General features: G+C 44.9%; 1 long non-coding RNA gene across 1 annotated transcript; it reads right to left on the bottom strand.

Moving 5' to 3' along the window:
- Positions 1-539: 539 nt before the first annotated feature.
- On the bottom strand, positions 540-5609 carry LOC119119003. The gene is made up of 2 exons (XR_005097045.1): positions 5474-5609; positions 540-721 (listed from the first exon to the last, which is right to left on the bottom strand). It is a non-coding gene; the product is annotated as an uncharacterized LOC119119003 (long non-coding RNA).
- Positions 5610-9687: the final 4078 nt, after the last annotated feature.

The following is a 9687-nucleotide window of genomic DNA, read 5'->3' as shown; positions in this document are numbered from 1 at the left end:
CACGGCACAGTACTCCTGATCGTCAATCCGTCCGTGCGATGTCCTCGTCGCCCTGCGTTATATTTGTTGCACAGTTTACAATCACGCAGGACCGCACGAATCGTCCTGTCAGGGACCCAGAGTTCCAGCATTTCTAATTCTTTTCGCGTAGGCAACGGACCCGCGTGGCCTAGTGCTTCATGTACTGCCGACACGACCTGCCTTACGCTTTCATCTGGGACCACTTTTCCACGAGGGGTTTTGTCCCAGTTTTCTGCTCCTACAACTATTATTCTTCTTTCTTGGACGTATCGATCAACTTCATTATTCCCTCTCCAATGAGCTCCTTCTTTCACATGAGATCTTTGGTGGACGACATCAAGACACATATTCAGCTGCAACTCAGCTATTTTCTTCCACACTTCATAGTGGGCCACTAGTTTTCCCCTCGTGCCTTCAAAGCCATTCTCCACCCAAATGGCTAGGTCGAATTTGAGCGCTTGTGCACAATAATAACTGTCAGTTACGAGTCTTACGCGTCCAGCGTGATTTTTCTCCGCTTCTAACAGTCCTTCCAGCACTGCCGTAGCTTCTCCTGCCTGCGCGCTGCCGGGTGTCCTACCTTTGCGGCGGCAACGCTCCTCTCCATTTTGTTTCAGAATAAAACCCCAGTGGGCATTCTGGTCTCCTTCCTTTTTTGACCCGTCGGTGTAAAGAGTCCATTCATAGGGCTTTTCTTTTTCTGTTTCTTTTGCCAATGTCTGCTTTTTGGTGGAGGTTGTTGTCGGGCCAATGTCTAAGTCGGGATCTAGTAGGATGTCCTCCCATCTTCCCCACCTGACATTGGTCGCTTTTGTGCTCTCGATTGTGGATTTCCGAAGAAAACGATGCACGTTACTTCCGGTTTGGACTTTGATACCTTGCCCTTGTGCCAGGTCTTTCAAATTGCTCCAGTACTTGGCTAACACTGCAAGTTCTTTCTCCTCCTGGGGAAATTTCTTCTCGACACTGGAGAGGGTATAGGTCCACAAAGCCACCAAGCCAGCACCTTCGTTGCTGACCGTCACCATTGCATCATTTTCCTCGCAATGCACCTTCGCGACAAGTTTTACTGTCAGACTTCGTGGCTCAAGCCGCACGGCTTCTCGGACGGCTTGTTTCAAGTTATTCAAATTTTGATTGTCATCGTCTGACCACTGCCACTTCGCCGTCTTTTGGCTCTCCGGAGCTTTCTTCAAGCGCGCGTACAGTGGTCTTGCATGTTTCTGATAGTGGGGAACATGATCCCGCACATAGTTGCACAGTCCAAGTATTCGCTGCAACTCTGTCTCTGATCCCGGAGGCGAAATCCGTTCGATTTTTTGTCGAAATCCCTCTGAGATGCCCAGATCCTCGGTCACCTGGAATCCCAAGTAATCCACTTGGAACCGGGCTAGTTGGCATTTCTTGAGATTCAGCTTCAGACCCGCAGCGGAGACTCGTTCCACAACCCTTTGCAGCAAGTTTAGATGTTCCTCTTCTGTGTCATTTGAAACAAACACATCATCAATATACACCGTGACATCCAAGCCATCCAAAACTTGTAAGACAGTCGATTGAAACACATTCGGGGAATTCTTGTATCCTTGCGGCAATCTTTGCCACACGTACGACTTCCCCCTGTGTGTAAATGCTGTTTTCCCTTGCGATGTTCTGGCTAGTCGTAATGAAAAAAATCCATTTGCCAAGTCAATGCATGACTTGTATTTTTTCACTCTCAGCGTCTTGAGGGATGCCTGGGGATTTATGAGGCTCGCTCGATTAGCCACCGTCCGGCGGTTAAGAGCTTTAAAGTTGATTACCGGCCTCCAGCCTCCTCCTGCCGCCGCTGGTTTCTTTACGGCCTGAATTGGGCTGTTGGTCACTGGATTAGGCTCTTCTCGAATGATGCCAAGCTGTAAGAGTTCCTTCACAATTGTTTCCATTTCAGCCACTGCGTCAGGGTTCAGGGGATATTGTCTTACCGGTGGATGAACTCCCCCTTCTATTGTGTGGATATACTTTGATCCAAGGTCTCCACAGTCGTTCTTGAAATGCGCCACGGCTGCTTTCTCCAATATTTTGGTCAGCCTCCGCTTTCCGTCCGGGGACAGGTCGCTGTCTTGGACCAGTTTGCTCTTGACAGTCTCCACATCCACCGGCTTGTACCACTCATTAAGTGGCATAATTTTTGTCGGGCCCACACGGACTGCTTTTGCTCTTATCATTTCTAATCTTGTTCTTACTGACTGACGCTGGTGTTTCGGTTTTTTTAGATCCTCTGCGTCTCTCAAAGTCAATAGATTATGAGGCCCTTTGACCCAAACTATTCCTTTCCAAATTCCAATGGGCATATTAGTCACTGATCCATCTGCCACCATCACAGTTAGGTGTCCTATTCTTTTTAAGGCTTTGCGGGTCATTGACACCTCGGCTCCTATATCCACCAAATATGGAGCTCCTTCGATTTCAGCGTAGAGGTTGTCTCCATCCCTGTAAACACCCGTCAGGGTGACCCGCGCCTCTTCTTCATTCATTTCCTGGGCCCCGCAGGGGCTGCAGCCTTGCGAGCCTCCGCCAGGGCCTTTCTTTCTTCTGATGACATTTTGTCGTATACTTCTTTTGCCACGTAACCTGTTGGGTTTACTTTACTATTCATTGATTTCGGCTTGACCTGGGTGTTTTGCTTCTGGTCATAATTAGACTTTTGCTCCTTCTCATAAGTTGGCCTTGGTGGTGGTTTCCGCCCTGCTTGCGTCTCCTCTGTGCGAGAGCGAGTACTGCCCGATGGACCTGGCTTTTGTCTCTCCATGTAGTGTTTTGTTACTCTGTCCCATTTCTTTATGGATTCTTCGATTCGTGCCAGAGTTGCCTCCGCACCCAGTTTCACAAAAGTAGTGTCTTTGTCCTCGGTGACTGCTCTCAAAACTCGCACATATCTGCTTGGGCTTACCACTTGCTTCAACTTATGCCACACATTCAACAAGGTGAGACCCTGTTTCAGTGCTTCTTTAGCTCTGGTTATATGCACATCTTCGTCATCTTCTTCGTCATCCACCCATCTTTGATAGGCTTCCTGCGCTGTCTCATCTCGGCCTATGGGCTCGGCTGTAATGTATTGCAGCCACATCTTTTTTGACAATTCTCCACCCGGACTTTCTTTGATTACTGGCCAAGTGGCCGATAAGTATTCTTTGACGCTTTCCTTCTGGTACTTCACGCGCACCATGCCTTTTAGGGTCTTAAAGGCTCTTGTTTCTCTTTCCATGTCGTTTGCGGCCATCCCTGTGTTATCCAGGTAAGTCGCTCCCATTTGCGTGGTGTTCGGCTGAGCCTGCTGGGTGGCGTTTGCAATTAGGTTGGTTTGTGTGGACATAGCGGGATTAGCAGTGTATATGTCCAGGTCATCGCACGCTCTCAGCTCTTCTTGAGCGGCATCATACACGCCCTGCTTCATCCTTCGCAATAGTACATCATACATTACAGTTACAAAGCCTTCTCTAAAATCTTTTGTCAAGTCGGTGTAACTTACTAAAGTATGGTAGGCTGGTGTGTTTAACACGTTCATTGCCTCCCTGTAAGTTAATTTCACCGGGATGTCTATATTCCTTTCTATCTTCTCCCACCAGGCCGGCGGGAATGGGTATTCTTTCTGCCTGACTTCTGGGATGTAGGTTTTCCTTCCATCCTTGGTTTCTACCCAACCGAATTGAATGTCCCTCGCCAGCCTTTCCGAGGCCTGGTAGATGCTTAGCACCGGCCGTTGTTTTTTGATTCCTTTACGGGTTGCTCCTCTCACAACTCTCGGTGGTGGGTCATTTGGATCAGGAGGGACCACGGCCGACATCACAGAAGCTTGATTTTCCTCTTCAGAGACCACGTCGTCGCTTGAGGTGGCGGCCTCCCTGTTTTCCACATCTCCATCTTCATTACGCCCTTCCTCGTTGGATGTAGGGTCGTGTTCAATGGCACCAACCTCTGCGTTTCTTGGTTCTGTTTGCTGACGGGGTCTCTGAACCGTGGAGGGACGGTTCTTGGGAGTAGACGTCAGGCGTGCTCGGTAAGAGACACCTGTATCTTCTCGGGCAGATCTTATAACCACTCTCCTCCCTTTTCCTTGAGGCGGTTGTTTTGGTGGAGCTGGGCTCCCCGTTGGTGTTGGATTCGGCCCCCTTGGTCCGGTTATTTCCGTGTTGATTTCTATTGCCACTTCCTCCTCCTCATCTCCTGTGCTTGGCGATGGCGTCCTTGACCTTTCGGTGTTCCTTTGCGGTTCCGGAATAGAACTCAAGTCAGTTCCCCCTTCTCCTTCCGTTCGAACTGCTTTGCCCGAGGGATGGGGCAGGACTGCCACCGCGTGTTGTGTTTGCTGCTCCATCTTCTGTTCTTTCCGTGCCACCTGTAGTGCTTGACCGTAAGTGGCTTCCAGGGCTACCAGTTCCCTTTCTCTTCTTTGAGAGGCTGATATTGCCAGCACAAACTCCAGCCCTTCCACTGCTGTGATTGGGGTGGATATTTGCAGCTTATATGCACCAGCAATTGCCGTCTCTGCAATTTTCCATGACATTCTTCCGGATCTAATACCGTTTACATCCGTAACTATTCGTCTGGCTCCCCTCTCGACGGCAGCATCCACCGCTTTCTCCAGGATTCTTGTCATCATCTTCAGGTAGTCCTGTTGGTTCAGGTCCGCCCGCCACTTCTGCACGAAGGCGTGTATTATCATGTAGTAGTTCGATCTTCCTCCACTTGTAAAAATGAAAGTAAGATCTTCCGGGTCATGCTCCATCTGCCGTCTCGCATCGTGCACGTCTTCAATATATTTTTCACCGGCCATCAGTCTCAGCCGTGAATCAAAGGTTTGGTTCCATGCCCGGAATTTGTCGTTGGTGAAAACAATGAGGGCATCTCCTGTCAGTGACCAAATATCTCCGACAAATTGACACATCAGCACTCCATTTCCAACAATTACTTTCTTTGTTGATTCTTCTGGCAGAGACGGCAGGGGGTCTTTTCTGAAGAGGAGATTAAACTTCGGTGCATGAATACCTCCGCACCGGGTGTCTCTGCTTGTGCCCAATCTTCCCTCCTCATTAGGCACTTCCTCTTCTTCTTCACTGGAAAATACTGGTCGATTGGTCTTTTTCTCTAAAATGCTTCTCATCTTCGCCAAATGTTGCATGCACTCATAATAGCGAGGCGCTGCCTTCACTTCCTCAGGTGATGGAGTTGCCAGCTCGCCTTTGATGCCAGCTTCGTTGGTCAACATTTTCACTATTGAGTCCAAATCTGTACTTGTGCTTATCAATTTTACCATATTACATTCCTCCACCATCTTTGCCCCCCATTCACACCAGTCGGGTGCTTCTCTTCTAGTGTAGCCCCTCTCAGGGTGGGCTGACACTATGATTGGTAATCCATCTTCTCCCGGTTGCTCGGCAAAAAATCTTCCATCTTTTTCGATGGCTTCCTTTACCCGCGTCGAGAGGCTTTCCGCCTCGATCGACGGGTTAGATCCCACTATGCAGTCAGTCCATTTCTGAGGCCACTTTTCTAAGCCTCCTCCATACAGTATCACACATACTGGTTCTTCATGTCGTCCTAAAGGGTCTGGATTAAACCCCTCGTGCCTGGTTCCTTCTGTAGGATAACCAGATTCGGGGTCTGTTCCTCTTATACCGCTAGCCATTTCTTTTAGTGAATAGCAATGTTTCTCAGTTGTAGGGTTGAGCTGTCTCCTTTCGACTCCTTCCCGTGCGCAATCGGAATAGGGACGATACAGCTCTTAGTTACTCAGCGGCGCCTTTTGCGTCGCTTCTACTCAAAACACCAATTCGAGAACTCCTGCCTCGCTTATTGATGCTCTCAACGGCGGGATGCACTTTTATCTTTGTTCTACTATCCCATCCAGTCACTCTACTGACAGGATTTTCTAACAAGGGTACATTCAACAGCAAATTGCAATTTAAACGTTATTGAAACGAACAAATAGTGACGGCCAATCCTCAGCCCGAAGCCCTTCTGCTTTCCAATTCTTGGGAACCCTCGCTCAACTTCAACTGTTGTCCTCAACGGATAAACAAAAACAAAAGAGCGAGTAGATACTGGGAAAAAGGAAAGAAAGAGAGAGAAAAGAAAAAGAAGAGAAAAAAAAAAAAAAATAATATTAATAATAATTTCTCTGTCCACTTTTGGTTTTAGTGATCACAAAAATTCTGTAATCCACAATGCGTCTGGAAACAAAAAAGTTGTAATCCTTTTGCGTTCAGGAACAAAAAATTTGTAATCCACAATGCGTCTGGAAACAAAAAAGTTGTAATCCTTTTGCGTTCAGGAACAAAAAATTTGTAATCCACAATGCGTCTGGAAACAAAAAAGTTGTAATCCTTTTGCGTTCAGGAACAAAAAAAATTGTAATCCACAATGCGTCTGGAAACAAAAAAGTTGTAATCCTTTTGCGTTCAGGAACAAAAAATTTGTAATCCACAATGCGTCTGGAAACAAAAAAATTGTAATCCTTTTGCGTTCAGGAACAAAAAATTTGTAATCCACAATGCGTCTGGAAACAAAAAAGTTGTAATCCTTTTGCGTTCAGGAACAAAAAATTTGTAATCCACAATGCGTCTGGAAACAAAAAAATTGTAATCCTTTTGCGTTCAGGAACAAAAAATTTGTAATCCACAATGCGTCTGGAAACAAAAAAGTTGTAATCCTTTTGCGTTCCGGAACAACAACAAAAATAAAAAAAATAAAATAAATAAAGTAAAAGTGGAAGAGGAAAATGCAGAAGAGAGGAAAACTTTTTACTTTTCAGATCAAAGAATAGACTCTTCGTTTTGTCCTCAAAGTGTCTGCCTTCTTTCCGGCTTTGGTTCTTGGATGAAATCTAAAACATTCACTAGTTCTTCGTCTATTGGTTTGTCTTCTCTGTCTGTACCCAAAATACGTGCCCAAGTACCGGCCCCTCTAGCTTTAGCAAGTTGTGCCGCATACTCTGCGTACACCACCAACGTTACTTTTAGTACTCCATACAAGTACAAGTTAAGAAGGAGATTATCCTTACTCATCCTCCAAGTAACGTGCTAAGGGGTAGCGGTCACCGTTTACTATGACACAAAACAGTTCTAATCCTTCCGTGCTTTTAAAGGTTCTTTTCTAGGAAACTCTATTCCTTAAAGAGACTGTTCTTATGTCACTCAAGGCCGTTCTGACATTTGTTTGTATCAGTGAGTGGAATCATGACAGTTCTCGGAAAGAAAAAACTGAAAAAACTCCACACAGGTTCGTTTTGGAGCTGCGAGCAAACATCTATTAATAAATCTTAACTCACAACCCCCCTCAACACGTTGGGCGCCAAAATGTCAAACGCGCACTTTATTAAAGTGGCACCGGCTCCCCTGTAACGGGTTCAATAAGCCGGGGGTGAAGGGACTCGTCCGTAGCTGACCACCCGAGTCAAATTAATTCTACCAGAATCAATCTAATTTCTTTTACGACGCCAATCCTTTTTAAGTCATCCGACGCGCGAGCCGAGTAACTCTATTTGAGGCGAGTCGTCAATATGACCGCGCCGTAATGATGGCTCCCTTCGGTTGTTTGATGCTGGTATTACGTTACGGATATTGTTTAGATGTCTTTGATAAGACCTCAAGGATTCGTTGGTCTAGCGCACCCTCTAGCGCTAGTTTTGTCGAAATAACTTTTGATATGGCCTCGCTCTACTTGGTTTGAGGAAGTAACAAGCTTACTTCCTATTTCTCCGAAGAAAGTCCCATTTGCGGAAGTATGTCAATGATAGTGTGTGAGAATGGATTTAATGCATTAAATCACTAATTTTGACATGATATATTTAAACACTTAGCCGTGAGAGTGCTTCCACCAATTCGATTGTTTCCAACAAAATAATATTTTACTTAATACGATTGAAAATGATTTAATCGGATTATTATTATCTTGCAATTTATTTTGAAGGCAAATTAGTCCCTCAAAATCATTCAAAGTAGCCTCTGACGCGGCCCGAAAAAAACAGGAACGGGCTCGTGCCCGAAGGACATTTACTAATTATAGCTCTAACACTAATCCGAAAAGTCGAATTTGAAAACCTTCCTTATTGTTATTTATTATGGTATGTTTGCATACCATAATAATCTCCTATTTATAAACTGAGTTATCAACCCAACCTCAAACAATTAATTGCATACAAATTAGCGCACCACGAATTAAATGAGTATATAAAACACATTTATTGAAGAAGCATGAAATAGAATTACAAATCTCAATCCTCCAAAAACTGAACAATCCCACTCACTGATACACTTGCAAATAAAATCATTCAATCCCGGAGCACTTTTGATTGCAAAACAAAAATCAGAAAAGAGGGAAAAGGTAGCTACCAATTGGGTGTTATTTTCTTTTTGGTGGAAATAAAGTCGAGTGATCAGTTCGATTTTATTTCTAAAATCCAATTTGGAAACTAGTTAGGCCCCGTGAGGACAGACTACCCGATGACTGTCTCCTCCGCTTGCGTACATACAGAAGAAGTCTCCCCTCACCTAGTTTCTCATGCAAAGTTGTCCAGTCCAATTCTTTGAGTAAATCCAAGTTAATCCAGGCCAGCGATCTTGCGTCTCACACAAGGCTCTTGAAGGCTGTAGAAAAAGTCTTGAAACTCGTACGGGCTTCTTCACGTATGAACGCGGTCCGGGAGAGAGCCCCGCAGATGTCCAAGATGACCTTTTTATAGACCTCTCTGGCCCCCCCCCTTTTTTTCTATACTGTCTTCTATAATGTCTATAATGTCCAGCTTCCCACGCTCATAGGCTATGAGTCACAACCTTGCGGTTTGAGCAGGTGTCCGCTGGCCTCTATACTGTCCAGTTTCCCACGCTCATAAGTTATGAGTCATAACCTTGCGGTTTGAGCAGCTGGTTCCACCCCACTCCCTTTCCACCAAAAATCTGTAGAAACCCCGGCAAGCACCTTATTTCCTCTTTTCTTCACTTCTCCTTTCATAAAACCAATATTTCAAAGTTACACTTTTTACTCAACCATTTAAATCAGAAATCAAAGCCCTTGATTTTATGTTTTAACCTTTTTCTTAACACACCACTCGTGGTGGGCTTCTTTTCCTAATTGTGTGATAATATTGCTTGTTGCTGTTACAGAATATATTTCAGCCAAGCAAAGAAAAATAAAAAGAAGAAAAAATAAAATAAAAATAAAAACTTATTTGTTCTTTCCTTTCCAACAATTTTTAACACACCCCTATTCTTATATGGGTGGGCAGCTTAGTCTAATTCTGTGATAATATTGCTTTAAGCGGTTACAGAATATATTTTAGCCAAGCAAGTAAAATAAAAATACAAATAAAAACCATTTTTGTGCTTCCATGTGTGTCCCATAATCCGACCCCTCTTTCTCTTTGGTCTCCTGCACCGGTTTGGCTCCATCTTTTGGAGAATTTTGGAATTTCAGCTTTGCCAATTCATTCAATATTCCCCCACTTAATTTTGCACCATCTGCTGTTAAAATTTGGAATGTCAGCCCCGCCAATTTATTACTGGGAGCAATCCATACTCACTTTATGCACCATTTGTTTCCCCCCCCACTCCCTGTTACATGACAAACTGTATCTTCATTTTGTGTTACATGTACGGCTAGTGGCTTGAAGGAATCAGGTAGGCCATTTAA

Source organism: Syngnathus acus, unplaced genomic scaffold (genome assembly GCF_901709675.1).
Source record: "Syngnathus acus unplaced genomic scaffold, fSynAcu1.2, whole genome shotgun sequence".
NCBI classification, from domain to species: Eukaryota; Metazoa; Chordata; class Actinopteri; order Syngnathiformes; family Syngnathidae; genus Syngnathus; species Syngnathus acus.
Note: the sequence above shows the minus strand (reverse complement) of the source record. Positions and strands in the feature narration are given on the sequence as shown.